At 44.8% G+C, this 23,338-nt stretch overlaps 1 long non-coding RNA gene across 1 annotated transcript in view; it reads right to left on the reverse strand.

Annotated features, from left to right (window-relative positions):
* LOC310669721 overlaps positions 1 to 21,749 on the reverse strand; it is a 94,870-nt gene extending 73,121 nt beyond the window's left edge. Inside the window, exon 1 of the long non-coding RNA XR_014507318.1 lies at positions 21,621 to 21,749. This is a non-coding gene — a long non-coding RNA (uncharacterized lncRNA). The remainder of the gene's footprint in view (positions 1 to 21,620) is intronic.
* Between the last annotated feature and the right edge of the window lie 1,589 nt (positions 21,750 to 23,338).

Genomic DNA, 23,338 nt, shown 5'->3' on the forward strand with positions numbered 1-23,338 from the left:
CTAATCATGTCAAACCAGAAGTAAGTCCTGTTGGGTTCAATGAGGTTTATCCCAGGTAAGTAGAGTTAGGATTGCAGCCTAAAACATGAGATACATCTCCGTTGGGGGTGTGCTTAATGACTCCAGAGACGTTAGCAGAATTACCACCTGAAAACGCTTCCTAAAAAAATAGCAATCCGGGGAGGTGTGATAATGGAAGAGAAAGGATTAGGGGGAAATAAAGACAAAATATATAAAGGTTTTCTGCATAGATGCTTAATGTAAATATACAATTGCCAGTGTGAAATGGCAGAGAGTTTAATGGAAAATGAACAAAAAGAAAAATAGAAAAGCTTTAAAAAAAGAAAAAATAACACAGATTTGCCAGTAGGAAGTAGATGTGATCTTCAGCAATCCCCAAATGGAAAAGAGACAAGAATATTCCTTTTGAATGTTTGTCAGACATTTACCTGGCCCTGATGGTGTGTTTGCCTGAGATGCATCTCTCCAAACACACAAATGCACAAACACCAATAGAGTATTCTGCACTGCATTTCTCTAGCGTATTCTGAACAGACTTGACTGATCTCATCTCCAACATTGGCTTTGCATCTTTCAGATAAGATGTTTTTCATCAAAGGTAGTCCTCTAGTAATACTACATCCACACTCAATACATGTGGGACCTGTGACAAAATGTTGCAGTGTGGAACTCACCTGTTCAGGATTTCAGCCAGCCAGTCAGGTCCACCCTTTTCTAGGGCCTACCATTGCACTCCGTTCCCCCTCCCACAGTTTCCATTTCCTTCCTCTAATAGTCAGCAACAATTCTATGTCCACTGAGCATGCTCAGTCCTCAACTGACATGTTTCTATCTACATACATCCTTTAGGGGAATTCTAGTTCTTATGGAGTGAGCTCACAAAATGCATTGGGTCTATAAAAATATGAAGGGGTAGCTAGCAATCATAAATTAAGCACTACTAGGGAAAGCACTTTTTAGTACCCTTTGCTGAATTACATGCATTCCTTGAATTCAATCAATCGAATCCATTATTTTACTGGAAAACTAGGTAAAAGTAGAGATGAAACACGTAAGATGATCTCCCAAGGTGCACCCAGTTCAGCATGCGGTTTCCCACAGTGGCTAATCAGATGCTCTCAGCAAGCCTACAAACAGGGCAATAAATTGATAAGTCTTCCTCCCTTGTTGGTGATGGATAGATAATTTGTGTGCATGGTTGTAGTTGTTTTAGATTAGGAAAGGGGAACCTGTTGCCCTCCAGATGTTTTTGGACTCCAGTGCTCATCAGCTCCAGCCAGCATGGCGTTTTATTCCAAGGGTTATTTAAGCAGCAGGCAGGTCTTTCTCCCACAAGACCATTTAGGAATCCTTGCATTAACTTGGACAGGCAGAAATAGGACAGTGAATTCCCCAAAATGACTAAGGGGGCAGTAAGCCCACTCTGTCAAGGGCATTTGTTATAATAGGTCCACACATACCCTACATACACTGCAGCTGTTCACGGGGATCCCACTTATTTCTGCCCATGCAAGTTGTGTTTGTGTGTGTGTGTGTGTGTGTGTGTGTGAGAGAGAGAGAGAGAGAGAGAGAGAGAGAGAGAGAGAGAGAGATCAGTCCTGCAGCTGACTTGCAATTTTTCCTAGCTGTGACTTATGGGAGTTGTAGTCCACTACCAGAGGGCACTAGGTTGGTGAAAGCTGTACTATATAATAATGTTGCATCAACCTTGGCCATTTGGAAGGGGGTGCAGGGTAGCTCCTGGGAGGCAAAGACTGTAAGGGCCTCCACCAACACTGTAATATGCCCTGATGAAGACACAATCATTAAAACAAAACAAATATATGTTAAGAAACTACCTCCAAATGGAAAGCACCCCCAAAAAAACTTCTCAAAACATTTCACGCACACTTGTAATCACTCCCAAATTCAGGCCACTTTCTCCCCCACTACATCTGAATTGAGTGCAAGAGCAAACATTTGGCTGAGTGTTGTCAAGCATCACTAGCTAACCTGAGCTAGCTGGGACTCAGATGTGGAGTGTGCCCCATTAGCCCTTGTGCATGGCTGGCAGTGTGGATTATGTGGACTGGGTGGGCCTGGCATAAATTAGGGTGGCTATGTCTTCAGTTTTCAGAGAGTGGTCTTCTTTTTTGAGACCTCCTAGTCTTGAAATGTTTTTCAGATCTAGTCTCTTTCAAAGACAAAAAGTCTTAGGAAGAGGCAGTAGGAGTCTTGGAGCTGCCCATTGCAGATCAGGGGCAGAATATCTGCTTGTCATGCAGAATGCCCCAGATTCAATCCCCATCATGTCCAGGTAGGGCTAGAAATGACTCTTGCCTGAAACCCTTACGAACTACTGCCATTAAGATAAATGGCCTTAAATTTATTGCCTTTATCTCTGTTGCATTCTAAAAATACTTCAAATATGTTTATACTTACAAAGCTCATGGCAGTACTCCTGTACAAGCACACAGAAAATGCTCCATAACTCACAACCCGACCATCCCAGTTCTCTTTCACCACTACTGTTTATTAAGAACATTAGAAGAGCCTGCTGGATCAGACCAATATCCCATCTATACCAGTAATGTGTTCTCACAGTAGCTGACCAGTTGCTTCTGAGAAACCAGCAAGCAGGAGGTAAACACAAGAGCACTCTCCCCTCCTGAATACCAGCAACTGGTATTCAAAAGCATTGCCGCCTCCAGCTTATTGACTGAAGAATATATGAAGAGCTTAGACACATCAGATTGAAGTCCCACCTCCTCTAACATCCTGAGTCCTACAGTGGTGAGTCAACAGCTTTAGGAACATTTTACTGGAACATCATAGGGTGCGTGCAAAATGGTAGCCGGGCTACCAACACAGTTGCCTCCACTGCCACTAAACCCTGCCAAGTGGACAAGGGGAGCTGTGCTGCCACTTACAGTGAGTCCCACTCCATAAGAAACAGTTCAGATGTTTCACCTTCCACTGGAGAAATGTGATTCCTCTTACCTTCAGAGAATCATAGAATAGAAAGTTGGAAGGAAACCTGAGAGCCCTCTAGTTCTAGTCCAACCACCTACAATGAATGGGACTTTTGCCCAATATGGGGCTCAAACCCACAACCCTGAGATTGAGAGTCTCATGCCCTACCGACTGAGCTAACTAGGGAGTGGTTTTTCCAGTGGCTTTTCCAGTTTCTCAACCCGCAAATAGGGTGGAGAATTTCAAGAGGCCTCTTGCACATAATTCACATGTTAAACCATCAGTGATTTAATCTTATTTGAAATAACATGATGTTTGATTGCTTCATGCCGTGGCTGCAAGCTGTCTTGAAGACCCAGTGGTTGGAAGGTGGGATATATACTTTTAAATGAACAAATACATATTAATTGTAAAGCATCTTTTACTCCCTGCAGCACTGGTGCTGAAAATGAAGTGAACATGGAATTAAACCTCCCCACTTTAAGATAAATTATTGCCTCATCCAGAAGTCTTCTACAAATAGTAATGGAAGGGTCCAGGCCTTCACTGCTCCCCCTCTAATTCTAACTCTGTATCACAGGGATAAATAGAGTGGTTGTTTGCTTCCTGGCTGTGTTGGTTCTCCAGCAGATATGCTGTTAATTAGAGTCCTTGGACGGACTCCTAAATGGACAGGTTCTCCAGAAATTGGTAGTCAAGCACCAGGCTTTACATTTAGAAGATTACATGGATTTTTTGGCATCTCCAGCTGCTGAGAAAGATCCTCAGCCTGAGACTAGGGATGGGGAACAAATTCTATCCTGTTCACATTTAAAGGTGAACCTAACGATCTAAAGGTGAACCTAACAAACCTGCACTTTCTAAAACAAAAGTGCAGGTTCGTTGGACAAATTGGAACACAACTATTCTTTGAAATTGGCACTACTCTGAATTATGCAATGCATTTTTCCAGCCAAATAACGTACTCCAAATACACATGCTACAGAAACGTGTGCATAAAAATGCATTTATTGATGTAAATATCATACAAAAGTGTCTTGTATCAGGGAAAACTGCTTTGCAAAAATATGTGTTTTAGGCAAAATTGCATGCAAATATTAGAAATACATATGAAAGTGTTGGTGAACTTTTATGAAGATTTATTTAAATAATAAAAAAAACAGATGGGGGAAAGGGGAGAACAAAATTTAAGACTGAAAAAAATGCAAAATGGAGTGAAACTGAGAATGTCAGATTCACCCATACCTGAGACCTTGGAGAGCAACAGCTGCTTGTCAGAGAGATCAGCAATACTTGACTAGATGTCCTGACTAAGGCTGCTTTATACGAACCTTTCCCTGCTCATAATACTCTCCTTCTGAAAGAAGAATTCCCCCTTACAGCCTAACCTAAGCAGGGCTGGCCCAAAATATTTTGCTGCCTGACCTGAAGGACAAGATGAGGGGATTCCTCTCCATTTGGTCTGACAGTTGAAACTTACTTCCACATTGGCAGTGGGATAGCATCTCCCTCACACCTGAGCCAGCAAACTAGCTTTGTTGGGAGTGGGAGGCAAGGGCCATGTAGCATACACAATACTGTCACCCAAGAAAAGAGAATGGTCAAAGAGGAACAGCCAAGAGGCTTCTGCCTCTCTCCCTTCCTCCAGTATCTTCCTCTTGAGATTATTGCCTCACTTTGGATAATGTTAGAACCGGCCCTATACCAATCAGGTTTGCGGAGGAGCAGAAAATGGGATTGTTGCTTGCTGCATTTTGGAATTCATAATGCCAGATAACATACTACTTTTTGGAGGCAATAATCCCCCTTCCCACCTCCATTTATTTAGCCAAGTAAGTAAAACAGAGAAGAAAGAGTTCCAAATCAATAACAGCTCCCAGGTTTCTTCTGCTTGGTTTCTCCATCAAGGGTTAAAAAACCTGGACAAAGCCAATCAGACTGATTTTTTTTTATGAAGTCTACCCTGGTGGGGAAAGGGGTGGGGGCTGGAACTGAGCTGTAGCAAAAAGCTTTTTTTCTCTTTTTTACGCCTGGAGCAAATTCTGCATGGCTGAGTTTATAACCCCCTAAAATAGGGTTAATGATGGACAAGCGGTCACAGGCTTAACTGTAGATTGGCAAGACGCCAACTCACACTATAGGCTACCAATGACAACCCCCAGCCAGGTCTAAATTGGATCTGCCCTTGAGCACACAAGAAAAAAGAAAGGAGGGGAAAATGTATAGGTGCATCCAACGCTGGAACCAGCTTATATGGTTTTATTTTATATATTTATTACATTCTTGTTCAGCCCTTCCTCCAGGGAGCTCCATACAATACATACACGCATACCCCATTTTATCCTCAAAACAACTCTATGAGGAAGGTTAGGTCACAAGAGACTGATCAGTCCATGGTCATCCAATGAGCTTCATAGGTGAGTGGGGGTCTTCTCAGTTATAGCGGGGCACTCCACCAACTACACCACTCCAGTCCCCATTGTTTACAAATCTCAGCCTTCTAGAATGGCAGAGTTTTGGGATTATCCTTCTGCAACCTACAGCCTGAGCCTATGTCTGCTTACTTGAAACAAAGTCCCATGCAAGTTCAACCCAAATTAGTATGTATTGTACTTTTAGCCTCAATAAGGACTTGCATTCCACCCTACTAGCCTCATGGACCACTCAGCGTCACTGCATGTAGAAATCCCAGGTTCATTCTCTGGCAACTTCAAGCAGAGCTGGGAGAGGCACCTTTCTGAAATCTGAGAGGGCCACTGCAAGCATTGTGGATCATACTGAGTGAGAAGGAACTACTGCCTGGCACAGTATAAGTCAAGCTCCCTGTGTCCCTTTTCTAAGCAGAAGGGTTTTCTGCAAAACAATGCTCACTTACAGGAAAGTGAGAAACTCCACATGAGGGCAGAAGGGCTTGGACTGCAACCCTATACATGTTTACTCAGAAGTAAGTCTTCTTATGTACAGTGAGGTTTATCCCACAAAAAGCTGCATAGGATTGCAACCTAAAGGCTAAGTAAATATGGCCAGAATCAGGCTGCAATCCCAAATTTAGATTGCAATGCTCTGAATGCACACCTGGGAGCAAACCCCACTGAAACATTATGTTCCGAGTAAACATGCACATGGCTGGTTCTGTGACAATGCAATCCTGTGAATGTCTACTCAGAAGCAGGGATGGAGACGAAAAAATTGGCCTTGCATTTTAATGGGAAATTGCTTAATTTGCACTTCATGAACAAATGCATGAACCAAAACACAGCTACCCATTGAAATTCACACTAGCTCTGTGAGGGGAATTGTGGGGAGGGCGTTTCGTATCAGGTCTCAGACCCTTTAACAAGTACAGCTCCCAGAATTATTTGGGGAAAGCCGCGGCTGTTCGAAGCAATGTCATAGAACTTTAAATGTATGGTGTGAATGTGGTTTCAGAGCATTACAAAACGTGGCAGGTGGTGGGGGACTTTGCCCAATTTCAGTACTGTTGGCTATTTTATTTGATTTTAAATACATTGCAAGCTGCCTAAAGAGCTTTGGTCGGCTAGCAGGATAGAAATGTTCCAATTCGACAAACAAGGATAAATAAAGTGCTGGATCAGCCCCATTTAGTGCAGCATCCTATCTCCCACACACTCAGCAACCAGATGCCTATGAGAAACCCACACATGAGGGCATGAGCCCAACAGCTGTCCCCCACCATTGTTCCCTTGTGACTGGTATTCAGAGGCCATCTTGGAGATAGTACACTTGCAGCATGACTTGTCTTCATGGGTAGATTTGTCCTCTGTGCACTTCATTTTATTTTATTACAGTTCTGTCCCACCTTTCCTCCCAGGGAGTGCAAGGTTGCCTCCCCATTTTATCTTCACAGCAACCCTGTGAGGCAGAGGGGACTAATAACTCCCACAATGCCACAGGCAGAGAACTTCATGGATGAGTGGCGACTGAGACCAGGGTTTTCCCCAGGTGTGTCTCTCCACACCGCACTGCCTCTCCACGTACTTGCTTGTCCATTTGCCTGTTGCTTTTAAAAAGGACAGGAGCTGGGTCGCAGGGAAATGGTAGTGAATCCTTCTGAGCCACCATAATGATCTCCACCAAACTATGTGTTTTCCTAGGTATGTGGGAACATGCTGTTTGCAAAAGGTTAAGAGGCACCTTAGAGAACACAAAGACCCGAAATGATTTTGAAACTGTATGGTGCATGTTTATCCAGTATGTTGGACAATCTGTTAAAATGGAGAGTAGAAGACACCTAACTGATGTAATTAATTCTAAACTATTTGCCAGCTTGTCTAATGTTTGACTGTATTATTTACATTAAATATGCATGGGGTGTTTCTTGGGAGAGGTATATGGGGATTGTTTGTTATATGTATTTTTGGATACTGGAAAATAAAGGAGTTCTGAAAAAAAATTTAAAAGAGAGACGTGTATGGTGGGGAAGGGGCAGGGCCCACCCGTAAGACAAGGAGAGGCAACTGCCTCAGGCAGCAGAATGCACAGATTCAGTAGATTCTTATGTAAATCTTGATTTCCCCTCTTGTTTTTTGATGTAGGTCTTCACTTACCCCTTTTCGCCTGATAGTGGTGGGCATTATTTTGACATTCTCCTCACATGTCTTGTCTTTTGGCCCTGGGAAGCAGGGCTGGTTTTACCTTTTCTTTTTCTAAAGAGGAGGTTCCTTTTATTTAGTGGGAGGGGATACGTATTACACATGCATACACACAGAGGGTGTTTGTTTGTTGTGTTTGTGCGAGCTATATCCCTGTATAGAGACATTACACACACATTGACACAGAGGATGTTCACTGATTTGTGTGTATTTCTGTGAGACTATAATATATCACATTCACAAAGAGGATGCCCACCAATTTGTATGTGAGAAACATATACCTCTATACATGGATATTACACAGAGAGGGGATTTTCACTGAGCGCACGTGCACGCATGCATGCGCGCGCACACACACACACACTCCTGTAAATTTTTGAGGCAAAAGCTGTCAAGCAAATAGGGAGGCACCATTATAAAGGAGGGGCCGGTGAGGTGGGGGGGGGAGAAGAGGAATTGAATTTGCATTCCTTCTGCTACAGGCACATGTTTACATGACCTTTAAAACAGAATTAAAGCTGTATCATCAGCAGCTGGAGGCAACCGGCATTACTAAGGCAATCAAATCAGAAGGCTAAACCAACTATAAAACATAAATTAAATGGAGAGAGGAGCATCCTAATTCACTAGGTTGGCTTGCAAATTACTTAGCCGCTACTAGCCTTCCCCCCCCCCCCAACAGTTTGGAGAAGCAGACAGGCAATGGAGGAGGGGGCTGGGATTTTGACTCCTTATAGGGGCACACATCTAGAAATCATTCTTTTGGATCTGGTGGCCTGAGATCCACATGCCTATGAGTTGGGCTTTTTTAAAAAGGGAAATTTAGAATTGCCCAGTGGCAAGTGATTATAATGTGCCTGCAAAACACGTACCACTGCAACACACCAGTGAATTTTCTGTGTGAGTACATACATGCTCTCTTGCTTTGAGTCGCATGCTGTGATGTTTAGGAGCCTGCATATAATAGGTGAAAATCCTCAGAACTTGGAATCAGGCAACACAACTGTAAAAGAGTGTGTCTTTCCTTCCCATTAGGGAAAAAAATGGTGATTGGAGTCTGAAGCATCTTCAACAGGGTCTGGGGTTCTACAAAAGGCTGGACTTTTCAATCTCTTTTAACATCACCTAACATAAGACAACTTTTGCATGGCTCAAATTTTTGAACTGCCCAAATGTTCTTATTGAACTGCCTATTTGTCCCTCTGTAACTGCTCTCTTTAAAAAGAAGAATTAGAAGAAGCCCTGTGTATGATGTTCTAGCTGCTATTGCTCACTGCTTAGTTCCCGTGCCTGCTTGCAATATCGGCAACAGAACATGACCCGTAATAATGGTGATAAAAGAAAGTTGGCTTTTGAAAGAGAGAACTTTAGAAAACTAGGAATATTGTAAGCACAGCAGAGACCAATCCTATTTCCACATGCAACACAGACTTGTCTCTTTGTTCTGGCCTCATCTGCACCATACATTTGAAGCAGTATCAAACCACTTTAAGCAGCCATGGCTTTTCCCATCTAAAGAATCCTGGGAACTGAAGTTTGTTAGAGTTCTGAGAATTGTTAGGAGACAATTCTATTCCCCAAAGTCCTTGGGAAGGGGGATTGGTTGTTAAACCACTCTGGTAACTTGTAGCTCTGTGAGAGGAATAAGGTAACGGTAAAGGGGCCCCTGACCATTAGGTCCAGTTGTGACCGACTCTGGGGTTGTGGCCCTCATCTCGCTTTATTGGCCGAGGGAGCGGGCGTACAGCTTCTGGGTCATGTGGCCAGCATAACTAAGCCGCTGCTGGCAAAACCAGAGGAGCGCACGGAAACGCTGTTTACCTTCCTGCTGGAGCGGTTCCTATTTATCTACTTGCACTTTGACGTGCTTTCAAACTGCTAGGTTGGCAGGAGCAGGGACCGAGCAAAGGGAGCTCACCCCATCGCGGGGAATCGAACCGCCAACCTTCTGATCGGCAAGTCCTAGGCTCTGTGGTTTAACCCACAGCACCACCCACGTCCCATGAGGGGAATAGGGGCCTCCTATAAATGCTCAGCACCCTTAACAAACTACAGTACCCATTATTCTTTGAGGGAAGCCATGACTGATTACAATGGTTTCATCATACTTTGAACATATATTGTAGATGGGGCCTTCATAAAAAAGAGAGAGAATCACACAGAGCTCACAGATACCAATTTGCACATATAGGACCTTGCCACACAGTCCTGGTTCACAAACACATGTGTTCCTTGCCCAGTGACTTGCATGTATGAATGAGTCACATCAATATATAACATTATAGAAAGAATTTTCACATTGTTCAGGGAACTAGGCAGGGGGCCTTCTCGGTAGTGGCGCCTACCCTGTGGAATGCAGTCCCGTCAGATGTCAAGGAGATAAACAACTATATGAGTTTCAGAAGATATCTGAAGGAATCCTGTACAGGGAAGTTTTTAATGGTTGGTGTTGTGTTTTATTGTGTTTTTAATATTTTGTGTTTTTAATATTTTGTTAGGAGCCACCCAGAGTGGGGCATATTATATTATTATTATTATTATTATTATTATTATTATTATTATTATTATTATTATTAGCTTCAGAGGAAATGCCATTTGCTGGCTTGTTTTTTCAATATGGATTCAGGTCACATTGGCAAGATACATTTAAAGGACATAGCTTCCCCCAAAGGATCCTGGGAACTGAATGCTGAGTATTATCTGTGAATGATAAACTACCTTTCCCATGATCTTTGAGGGAAACTAAGTGCCTTAAATGTGGGGCAGAAGTTTATTGTGGATGTGACTTCAGTTCTCATATTCAGCTGTCAGGCATCAAGATCAAGCTCACATGTGTGTATGCTGCCCCTTCAGTACTACAGGGTCAAAATAGTGGGTTGTGTGTAGGAATGAGCAATCTGATTGAACTTCATAAAAGATTAGGTAAAGGTAAAGGGACATTTGAGCATTAGGTCCAGTTGTGGATGACTCTGGGGTTGCAGCACTCATCTCGCTTTATTGGCCGAGGGAGCTGGCGTACAGCTTCCGGGTCATGTGGTCAGCATGACTAAGCCGCTTCTGGTGAACCAGAGCAGCGCACGGAAACACCGTTTACCTTCCTGCCAGAGTAGTACCTATTTATCTACTTGCACTTTGACGTGCTTTCGAACTGCTAGGTTGGCAGGAGCAGGGACCAAGAAATGGGAGCTCACCCCCTTGCGGGGATTCGAACCGCCAACCTTCTGATCGGCAAGTCCTAGGCTCTGTGGTTTAACCCACAGCGCCACCCGTGTCCCTTTCATAAAAAGATTAAAAGGTAAAGGTACCCCTGCCTGTACGGGCCAGTCTTGCCAGACTCTAGGGTTGTGCGCTCATCTCACTCCATAGGCCGGGAGCCAGCGCTGTCCGCAGACACTTCCAGGTCATGTGGCCACCGTGTCAAGCTGCATCTGGCAAGCCAGCGCAGCACACGGAACGCCGTTTACCTTCCCGCTGGTAAGCAGTCCCTATTTATCTACTTGCACCCGGGGGTGCTTTCGAACTGCTAGGTTGGCAGGCGCTGGGACCGAACAATGGGAGCGCGGTCCGCCACGGGGATTCGAACCGCCAACCATGCGATTGGCAAGTCCTAGGCACTGAGGTTTTACCCACAGCGCCACCCACGTCCCACCATAAAAGACTGCATTTCTTCAAAGACAAAACTTTGTTTTAACTGATCCATTTCACACCCTCAAGTTATGTATATGCCCTCAGAAACATAGGTGTGTGAATACATGGAACACACATGGGTGTTAGCCATCTGTGAATGTTTGGGTAAAATATGTGGAGTCCATAGTACCTTTCTATTTCTCACAGAGTTCTGTGATCCACCCCCGCCCTTAGAGATAAAGGGTTTTTGGATCACCTGCGACGGTACTAAACTTTGTCACGTCTCAGGCCTGAAGTCCACTGGGTGACCTTGGACCAGTCACTGTCTTTTCAGCCTAACCTACTTCATTGGCTTGCTTGAGGATCAAATGCCTTGAACTCTCTGGCGGAAAAATAATTTTATTCATTCATTCATTCATTGGAAAGGCAGGTCTGCCAAAGAGACTCACTCTGTCTGGCTCATAAGTCCTCCAAGCTCGAATTAATCCCTGGAAGAAATAACAAAAGGAAGCGTCCAAGAGCAAAGGAGTACCTAAAACAGATCCAAAATGAGCAGATATCCTACGGGTCTCTTTCCTAAAAAGCCGACCCACACGCTGGTCGACCTGGCTATGAAGCGGAGAATGCCGGTTTACAGTACCCAGCTCCTAAACTCCTTTTAGGGGTACGAAATGCAACCTCTGTCTCCCAGCGAACACCGGAAGCCTTGAAAACCCCACTGGTTTTCATTTGCAAGTTAAATGAAGCGTACTTACAATTCCTTGCACAACACCCTGGATCATGCACCCATTTCCCTGAAAGGTGCCTACTGCCTATCACTAGAAGGACTAATCTTAAAACCGGTAAAAAGAAATTCCTTTCAGCAAAGCTGATTTTGGCTGTGGGTGTGCGCATGTAACGTAGCAATCGGCTTCGCTAGAATTTGTAGCGGAATTGTATTGGAATAGCACTTTTTCCTAAGGTGCTTCGAATGGCTCGACCATGAGTTTTTTTAAAAAAAAAACCCAAGAGTTTCAAGTTTAACTGGCTTTCCACTGTGTCTCCCCGTCTCGTGTCTCAATGAGATTGTAAGCTCCTAGGGACAGAGGTCCTTTAAAGCGTCCCATGCATTGATATAACATAACAATAACATTTACTTCTCTTATCTCGATTCCTCTTCCCACCCAAGTAAAAGTAAAATCCTAAACGGAGGCGAGAACAGGGGAAAGGAAGAAAGCATCCCCCCCTAAACTTTCTAAAAATGCAAAACAAAAACAAAAGCTTTATAATCTCCTTCCACAACTGAAAGGGATACACTTAACCCGCTTCTAAAACAAAAACAAACAAACTTGCTGTTCTCAGACCCTACTAAGAGCACAGTTTAGGTCCCTACTACGCAAGGCAAGGCAAGGACTGGAGGTGTGAGACTGGAACAACTAGGAGAAGCCAATTTACTCCTTTAAAATTGGATAATTCGATCAAAATGTGTCTGACAGATCAACCACCCAGCTCACATTCAAAGTAATTGCCTGTGCAGCCGCCCGACACTCTCGCGTGTTTACTCGGGAAGAAGTCCCGCTGAGTTCAATGGAGTTACTATTAAGTACGAATGAGGATATAGCGACGCTCTTTCAGAGTTCCACTGAATCCCAGTGAAAGAGGATGGGTTAAAAAAGATACCCAGCACATCACCAACTAAAAGATTGCAACCCTAAACGCCCTAAGCCCATGTTAATTCGGAAGCAAGACCCACTAGCTTTACTTCCAGGTAAAACTGTGCATAGGATGCCGGCCTTACGTGAAAGAAAGTCATTTTGACTAGAAAAAGACCTATTTTAATATCAATAAGCATCACACCATCCAGGTGAATGTGCATAGTTCTTCCAATCCTAAATACACTCATACCGCAATCCTGTTTATGTCTGCTCAGAAGGAAATCCAATGGGGTTTACTTCCAGGTAAGTGGATATGGGATTGCATTTAAAACTGACTTACACCTCTTAGGCTACATTCTTATGCGCGCTGAATCCCACTGAGGTTGACTGCCAAGTAAGTGGGCGTAAGATTGCATCTAAAATTGACTTAGGCATCCTAGGCTCCAATCCTATAAACGCCCAGCTGGGAGAAAATGCCAATGAAATCAGCTGGAGTCACTTCTTAGATATATTTTATGAGTAGGTGAAGTATCCTATACATTGTATAGGAAAACCCTGTTAGGGCGGCCAACCCCGTGAATTTAGAGACCCTTTCTTCTGAGCAAGCGTGTTTAGGATCGCTCTTTAAGTGTGTGCTCTTGTAAAAGGTGGGGGGTGCGTCATGCCTTCCCCTTTACCATTAGTTTCCTCTAACACCCTTTTTGATCTGAAATATTTCCACCTTTATCTAGGGCTGCCTGTCCGTGCAATCCAGGAATGCCATCCCCCCAAAAAACCTGTATAAGAATATGGAACACGTTCAGGCTTCTAGATGCGGCACGATAAGCATGCAAGGATCGTTGTATTGTTAAATTATGCGTACAATGACATGAGGTTCGAAAATAGATGATAGATAGATACTCGTCGAGTCTTCTTTTTACACACACACGCGAGAGAGAGAGAGAATACATGTATATTCGGATGCTACAGTTTAAGACAACAGATATTTGATGGCAAAGAGACAGACTAGCGAGATCTCCGCAGGTGTAGCGAGCTACCATAACCGCTCAAGGGCTAAACTGGCTTCCTAACAGGAGTTTACTACAAACCACGAGGGCAACAGTCAACGGCGAAAGAAAGTGTGTTTGGGGGGAAGGGAAGAGAGACTAGTGAGCGCCCGGTCCAGGACACCAGGTAAGTGCTATCGAGAGGTGAAGCTTACAAACTACATCCACCCCTTTCTTTCTTGCCCCTCCCCCCCCAATTTTGCTTTTCGGTGGGTATGAAAAGAGCACACCGTCACTTGGATTGGGGTGGGGTGGGAGCGGACTGGACAATGACACCAGGTTCTAGATTTTAAGGAGAGTTTGAATATCCCTTGTATCTAGAAAAACACCTGCAGAAGGAAAGGAGCAGATCCACAGCAGGAAAAGCAAAAGAAAGAAGCAAGTCATGTCCCTGGAGGGAAGGAAGGGTTTAGTAGAGAGTGCGGAAGGTGACGAGCTTTGGCAGATGGTTAGAGGTGTCGGTCATGTCTCTCAAGAAAAAAAAGCCCATCGTGTTGTCCCCAGCCTAGGTAAAGTGGCTAGTTGATTTTGAGGCAAGGAAAGACAGTTCTTTTGCCCACCCGTGGCAAAAACTTCGCTTTCTCATTAGTGGCTTCGCTGATGCCCTGCTCTCCCCCTCTTGCAATAAAATAAAATTAAAAATAGGTTGGACTTAAATGGACTGGTGGGTGCTTTGGGGCCGCAATTCCAAGCCCCACCAGTGAGACGAACTTAAGTGAAAACTCTCGCGATGTGCGTTGTATACTGAATGCTAGTGGTTGTGGTCAAGCCCTGCTCGATCGGATCTAATCGATCATCCTGTTCAGGGACCAGCCAGGCAGCCAACAACTTCAATGTGAAGGAGACAGTCGTCCCACCCCGCCACCATCTACTAATGAGAATGACTGCTACTGAATCTGGTGTAACTCTCCAACGATCTGACTTCACCCACGAAGGCGCGCTCTTCCATTGTCCATTGAGCCAGACAGATGCCATCCAATTGCCACTGACAAACGGATACAGACCCCCTTTTTATTACAGCTCGCACAAAAGTACACGGAACACCCTCTTCGAATTAAAACACAGTCTCGCGAGAACAAGGAACAGCGATTTTATATTTTACGAAAAGAAGTCGCTAGTCCTCATGGTGACAGGGTGGAAAATATTTAAAAGTAGAACCACCTTGAGGAAGGTGGAGCCATATCACATCACGGCGGGAGGCCTAAATTGGTGGAACGCTCAGGCCCCGCCCATTCAAAGAGGACCATTAATTTGGAGAGCTGCTATCTTCCAAACTGTGAGACAACATGGCAAAAGGGGAGCCCTGAATGGAACTTTGCGTTTTTGTCTGTTCCGTTCATCAAGCTTTTGTTTGCGATCTGCCGTCTCTTCCAGCGCAGAAGATCCATTGTCTTGATTTGTGCTCGAGAAAATCCCCCCCCCCCTTCGCGCGCGCGCCCCGCTTCTCCTCCCCTTTCTGTTCATACACATAGTCTCTCCCTATTGCAATTGTAGGATTATTTATTTTTAAAACTCAACACAGGGGCGGGGAGAAAAGCTTAAACATTTCCCTTAAGTAAAGAGGAGGTTGTGTTAGCTCAACAAGGCTCCAATCCTAAACACAGTTCTTGAACGCACACACCCTACAGAATACTGCGAGATTTACAGTACATCCGAATAGATGTAAATCTACTCTTTAGAAATTAGTCATTTACATGGAAGCTACTTTCATTGGAACCAATATATCACTATTTTTTGAGACTATGTATTTGGAAGGTATAATTCGTATGCATGACAGACACACTTCTTCCTCTATTTTACGCACACTGTTGTTGTCGTTGTTGTTGCTAATTTGTTAAGGTACCCAAAGGGGAGATTTTTAGAAACCATGTTGGTAAACGAGTCCCTTTATGGATATAAATCCGGGGTCTACTAATGTTCTACAGCCTCTGTACCCTTATTCAGGACTAAGTCCATAATTCTGAACATGACGAAGGGTACTGCGGACTTGAGTGCGACACAGCTGAAGACGAGGGGCCCCGAAGTCACCCTTTCGGGGAGATGGGAATTATTTTTTGCCTCTTTTTTTAAAAAAAAAAAATCCTGGCAAGGCTACACTGAAGAACCAACTCTGACTACAGTAGTCACTTCCTGAGCGCTTTTACAAATGCAACTTACTCCGTGTACATATTAGAAAGCAAATTGCACTAGAAATAAGTTGTAGTTCAGTAACATTTTAGTAATACCTAGAGATGGATACGGGGACAGGAGTTGAATTCTTCTAAACACAATTTACCGTTCAAGGGCTCAGCTGTGGGCCCCTGAAATGTTTCAGACGGCTGTCCAGTTCCCACGACCAGATGCTTCTGAACTTGGATGTTAAGGAAGAAACCAAGACTAAGGCTGGTCGATTGTTGGAATTCATCTATGACCTTATAAAGTAGCTTTCCCCCAACCTCCCTATTTTTATTTTAAATTATTTATTTATTTAATTATACACTGAAGAGGCTGGTAAAATGTGTTGAAGAAAGAACGAAGGAACTTGGGTTTCTAAAGCTGGTCAAGCGAGGAAATTAACAGCATCCGATTCAATGAGCGACCAAATCGAACTGTTTGTGGAAGCCACCCCTCTCTCCAATTCGCTCATACACGCGAATGATCCTTCGGACTACACACATGCACCCCCATTTTCAGGGTGAAAGAAATAAATAACTCCCCCAGCCAACGAATTAAATCCGCTAGAGCAAGTCCCATTTGAAAACAAACCACAACCTCCGCGCCTCTCCTAAAGTACACAGCAACATCCAAACTTTTCAGGTGGGGACACAGATAGGTACACACGGGAGATGAACCAAGTGGAAGCAAACTCGTTTTGCAGTACGTGTGTGTGTGCGCGCGCGCGCGCAATGAGGTGGGGCAGAAATAAACTGGCGGGTTGAGGGAGGAATTTTAGGGAGGGCGGTGAGCAGATTAGATTCTATCTTATTTACCTTGCAGTATCTTCTGCCAAGGTGAGGAGATACAACAACAGCCACTGTAGCAACAATAACAATAATAATATCAAAATCATGACTCCCTCTTCCAGTATCCCGAACGCAGAATCAGCTCATGTCTGGGCGTACAACCAAACGCCATCGAGGTTAGAAGTGATTGGGAGGGACAAGCGCCCCCCAAACAAGAAGCTCGACCCCTCCCCTCCCCCCCCCCACACGCTTGCTCACCCCCCAGCACATTGTTGGACTTGTATAATTAACATCCACTGCTATTTTTCCTTCGGAGCTCTTTACACCTGTGACAAAACTCGCCCACCCAGAAATATACTTTGCCTCTTCTGTCGCCAGTGGGAAGTGGGGGGGGAGGGAGGGATATTGCCAAAGATTCCTGGAAGGGGTTAATCTTTCTTTGAACGCGTTGCCCCACACTCTACCTTCCCTTCTCCGCCGCCCCCTGCTCTTCCTCCGCTGCTGCATCTGAGTCTAGAGGAGTAAAATGCAAGGTGCCTCTCCCCCCCCCCGCCCCCAAAACAGCAGAGACTAAAAAATATTGGGTGGGGGAAGAAAGGGGGGAAGAAAGCAGTTTTTTGCTAATTGGCTAATATCTTTCTCTAATGCACCTCCAATTCTTCTTCTCCTTTTCTCTCTCTTCTCTCTCTTTCTCTCCCCCCCCCCCCCCAACTCTGGTTTCGTTTTAAAACCTTGCTTTCGCTTGTTGCAGGGAGAGTACCGGGGTTGGAGCGTGGCTAACCTTTCTAGCCCTGTGGAAAGTGCGGGACAACAAGAAAACAAAAACAAACCTCTCTCCCCTGTTTAAGAAACAGTTAAACACTCTCACTCTTTCTCGCAGGCTCCTTCCCCAGCCTCCTTTTGGCTGTCCCTTTTCCATCCTCTTATTTTCCCGGTGGGTTCTGTCTCTCAAACACACTCACATTCACACACACACACACAGAAAATCACACACTTGTTTCCCACCAAGCGTCTCTTCACAAGTCCCAGCCTTGCCTCTAAAGCGAACTTGGGCGAAAAGGTGAAATTTTCTTTATAGAGGTCGCGACCTCGCCTCGCTGCCTACCGCTCGCAGCTTCATGCTGTATTAAGCACAGTCAAAACTGCACCCTTGGAAGTGGGGGGGGGGTCCCCCTTCCCCTCAACAACATCCCGCGCCTCCGCTCTTGGAATTGACTAGTATCTGGAAAAGTTGCAACTAAATACTACCACCAAAATCTCAGCATTTGCAATGAAGGGGTATTGGGGGGGGGGAGAGACGGCGAGGGTCGTCTGTGCGTGTGTCCCACCTCCTTAGGAAGAGAGAGGGAGAGAGGTTCGAGGGACTCGAGAGAGATGATATCTCCCACAATTGTGTGGCTTATAATTATATTGCAATCTGTTACTCTCAGTATCTGTCTCTCTTCCGCAGGAGAGAAAAACACAGCATGAGAGAGCGCGCCTCTGGGGTCATCGATCACACAAGTTCAACGGCTGCAATCCTAAACACACCCCGGGTAAGAGTGTGTAACACAACAGGCCTTACTCTGGAGTAAAGACGCAGAGGATTGCAGCCTTAAGACTACGAGGAATTGTTTTTTTGCATTATGAACCGCCTCCGGTGATTTGCAGTAAATATATAACTCGCACACGCGCGCGCGGACACCCCCCGCAGACACTCGCTCACAGTAGTAACAATAAGGGATTTCCTATCTGATAAAAATCCGTGGTGCTGGACCGCATGTTAAACCTCCATCGCTGGGCACCCATCTACAATATGATCAAGATCCCTTTAGACTGCTCCTTTCAAGTAAATGTGCATAGGATCGCGTTCTAAAAGTCATACACACCTCCAGGAGAGGTGAGGGACGGAAAAGAATGGAAACCTCAGTTCCAGCCTATTCGGATTTACTCAGAAGTAAGTCTGAGAAGTAAGCATGCTCAGGAATGCAAGTTTTACGCAGCAATCCTAAAGACTCTTAACCTGGGAGTGAGGCCCGCTGAATTCAGTGGAATTGCGCGATCAAGCTTCGTGACCGCCTCGCTAGCTGGCAACTTGTCTTCCAATCCGATATACTCCTTTCCCCAAGCAAGAATATTACGCACCTTTAAAAAGCAAGACGGAAGTGTGTGCTTAAGGCGGCGGGGGGGGGGTGTCCCAGCAACAGTGCGAGCTGAGAATTTGTTTGTTTGTTTGTTTGTTTGTTTAACTTGGACTGTCAAGTGTGTGTGTGTTTGGAGCGAGCGAGAGGGAGCCAGAAGAGGACTTTATTTTATAGACACCTCTTCACTTTCAACACAAACAAACAAATAATCATATAAACAAACAGAAACCGTCTCTCTCTCTCTCTCTCTCTCTCTCGCTGGTTCTCTCTCTTCTATTGCAACTTCTCTTTTGCCTCCCAACAAGATGGGATATTTCTTTCTTCTTTTTTCCCCTAGAGCTATTCTTACTCGGGCTTTATCCCTGCCATGAAGTGACCGAAGCGGGGTTGGGTGGGGGAGGGGGAGGAGAGGGGAGGGGAGGGGGGGAGAGGATTTGATATGAAAATAAAGTTATTTCTGGTTGGCGGTGGGCCGCGGTGCGGGGTGGGGGGAGTCCGAGAAGCCCAACGGGCTTTAAAAAGAAGACAACGTTCGTATTAACAATTATGATGGCAATAATAATAACAACAACACAGATTTGATTCCTTTTCATTCCTCCTTTTTTTTAAAAAAAGGTCTGTCTCTCTCTCTCTCTGTCTCTCTCTCTGGAGTCTATGGGGGGGAGGGGAAAAATAAGTGACAAATTCTTGCAACAGTTACTCTGCGTGTCCTTAAAAAGTAAAACTCTCTCATGTTCAGACGGGGTCGGGTCTATTGAATGAGGTCCTTTTATTCTGCATGGGGCGATGGATTTGCGGCTCCGCTCTCGCCTTTATGCTTCTCTCTATGGAAACCTGGATCATGGGGAGAAATATGCGGAGCTGAATAGAGCCGAGCAGCAGAAAGGAGCGCCTGAGAGCAGCATCTGTTACACTCGGGAAGTTAGACTGACAGGAAAGCGCTAAAGAAACCCTCTCAAGCAGATTAGGAGGCAAAAGCGAGAGGGGAGGGGAGGGGTGCAACTCCAAGCGGATAAAAAACACTCCAGAAAGAGAAAGTGTGGAGGCGGAGGGGCGGGTGGGGAGAGAGAGAGAGAGAGAGAGAAACCAAAGGCTATCTTCCCATTAATCTGAGGCAGAACATGATACTGTATGATGCCGGCACATTTTGATTTTTTAACATTATTTGTTATATTGGTCTAAACAAAGCCATTTTCTGAGCTTGATTTCACCAGGCCTGTTTCTGGGACGTTTTCTCTCCCCACTCTTAAAGCTTGGTCAGAAAGTGCGCTCCTAGCCAAGTTCATTTGGAAGTTCGAGTGAGGAGGGAAGAAAAAGATAATCGATCCCTCCCCCTCCTCCCTCAGCCCGGCGATCCCCAAACATGTCAAGGAGGTAAAAGCTTCTAGTGGGTTTCCTGGTTGCCTCACTTAGACCTCTCCAGCATCCTTAAAATGAGTTGGGTTGGGAGTAAAGAGCAGGGCCCCCCACTCCCGCGCGCCTGCTGTCAAAGGATTGACCTTCCAAGTCAATTGGCATGGGTGGTGGTGGAAGAGAAACTAGTCTTCCCTAGGCGCGCTTACTCAGAAGTAAATCCCTGCGGTGTTCAATACTGCTTTTTCTCCCAAGCAAGCTTGCAGCCTAACAGAATAATCACGTGTAGTCTCTCTCTCTCTCTCTCTCTCTCTCTCTCTCTCTCTCTATCCGTCCCCTCTATTGTGTTCGGTTACATTTACTCCCTTAATGTTGCAGCGGACATCATCCTCAGTTTGCAACAGTGCTGCTTAACTGTGTTGGGGATCGGTGTTGGTAATAGCTAACTGCTTTACGATTCCCTCCTCTTCTTGTAAAGGCACCCTAAAACGATGAAAGTTGGTTTAAAAATCGTACAAAAGAGAGGGCGAAGGTTGTTGTGTGTTTGGTTAGGTTAGGTTCCAGTTTCACTTATTTAGCTTTCTAAATAGACCATCAGAAATGGATCCGTTTTTCAATATGGTATTAGGCTGGCTGGGTTTCATTCCTGCCTTGCTAAAGATTCTCCCCCCCCGCCCGCCCCGCCGCAGCCCCCGCGCGCGCAAAAAATCTGGCCCTTTCTGTCTTTTCAAATTATTCTCCCACCCCAGTGGGGAGAATAGTCTTGCTTTTACAGCTACACACACATACACACGCCATTTCTTACAGATTATTTTACGGATCCAGCAAAGACCACAGTCTACCACGCGAGGAAATAAGTGGACCCTCAATTGCCAGTAGCTGTACTTTCCCCCAAAATTGCTTCCACGCTTCAAAGAAGAAGAAGAAGAAAAGACTGTCGAAACCAAAACGGCAGAGCCTCTTCACCACAGTACCGTCTCCCAGAACCCCCTCCCAGCAATCAGGAAAATGTTTTTTTAAAAAAATAAAAATAAAAATGGAAGTTTCCCAACTTCCTCAATATATTTAAACCTATGCAACTTTTATTTCAAACTTTAACCAAAAAAAAGTATGAAAGCGAACAAATCTTGCATTCAGATTTCCTATCCATTGATCTAGACTTGGAAACTGCTGAAAAATGACCAGTAGCTGTTTTATCCTATATGTTTAAAAAGGAAAAGGAAAAGGTGTAGCTCGAATGAGAGAGAGGGAGGGAGGGAGAGAAGGATAGGATAGAGAGAGAGAGATGTGGAAGGGAAAAAAAGCTCACCTTGTTTAGGGCGATATTTTCATTTTCTTGAATTTTTCTCCAGATCTGTCTTCCTAGAGAACTTAATGCCTTAATGACTTTCGGGTAGCTGCAAGCCCTTCTTTTATTTCTGCTAAATATATGAAAATGTATGCAAATTTAAATCAAGCTTAACCTAGGAGCTCCTGCAATATATTTAATGGAATTTCAAACCAATAAGGGAACTGTGATGCAGCGTTCTGTAAGTGCAAATATAATTATGCAGCTAGGTTACCTCCGAAATTATGCACGGAAAGGTCATTAAAAAAAAAACTTCGGAGATCCTTGTTCTTTTCTTTTCGAATGTACTAGGGTTTAATTTTCTCAGCTGGAGTACTGCAACAAAATCTAAACGCTCCGATTTCTGCTCTCCAGCTAAAACATTTGCAAGAGGAACACACAACAGACTGTATTGTTGCTATTGTTGTTGTTATCATTGTTATTATTGACATAATAGACTGAAAAGGAACATTAAGGGGAGAAAGAGCAGCAACCTTCCAACCCCCCCCCCCTTATTTCTCATTGTTTCCCCTACTTATGCTTTGACATTCTTCCTTATTACCTAAAGCCACGTTTTCAGGAATAAGCTTATAAAACAGACAGCAATACCTCACAGCTTTATGTCAAAGGTAAGGGAGGGTTAGGGTTAGCAGAAAACAATTCTAATTTATTCAAACCGTTTGCCATAGTTTGCGTGTGTGTGTGTTCTGTATTTTGGAAAGGCGTGGAGAAACGAAGCCACTATAACCTCCTGAGTGTATCTAGGAAGGAGGAGAGGGGTTTTCTTGGCACCCGGGGCTGCAAGACGTGCGTCTCTCCTCCTGTCGCGCCACCACAAGTTGTGTGCTTTTCTGTCACAGGCTCCGAGAGGCTTGGAAAGTTGCAGAGCTTGTTGTTAGGGAGCGCGCGGTTTCCCAATTGCTGGGGAGGGGTGGGGGGTGGAGAGGAGGCAGCCGAAGCGTCGGGATGACCAGGGCGACTGTGGAAGCAAACTTTGCACCACCCAACTTAAGGCGAATGGCAGGCAGGATTTGCATTTCAATCAGGCAGCGGGTTAACTGCTGATTTACCAACCAGTCAGCTCAATGGAAAGGAAACAAATGAATCTCTGAAAACTAGCTTCTCTCTCTCTCTCTCTCTCTCTCTCTCTCTCTCTCTCTCTCTCTCTCACACACACACACACACACACACACGAGAGAGAGAGAGAGAGAGAGAGAGAGCGCTGTTTAATTTCTCTTTCTCTGTGTGTATGAGTATGCAACATACCCAAAAGTATGACAACAGTGTCATGTATGCAATATGTGTCCCGGGTAAGTGTTCGTCTGATATTTCCTCTCTCACACACGAAGTTTCCTAGGCAAGGTGTAACTTTTGAGGCGCCGGGGAGATTGACTTGAGACAGTTTTGTTTATTTTGTTGTTGTCCCCGCTACCCCAACCCCTTAATCTCTCAGTTGCTTTCAGACTGACTTCAAAATGTTAAGAGGGATCTGGGGGGTGGTGTGGTATTGTGGGGAGACGTCTATAGATTGTGTTAAGGAGAAGTTGTCCGTCTTGAAGATGGGTATTTAACCTCCCTTCGCCTGCCCCCTCCCAAGTTTTCCAGGAAAGGGGTCTATACCTGGAATTAATCAATACAAATTTAAACCATGCCCTCGCATTCCCTTGCCTCCTCCTTTCCCTTCCTCCCACCTCTTTCCC

Source organism: Podarcis tiliguerta, assembly GCF_965153285.1.
Source record: "Podarcis tiliguerta genome assembly, chromosome: Z".
Taxonomy (NCBI): Eukaryota; Metazoa; Chordata; class Lepidosauria; order Squamata; family Lacertidae; genus Podarcis; species Podarcis tiliguerta.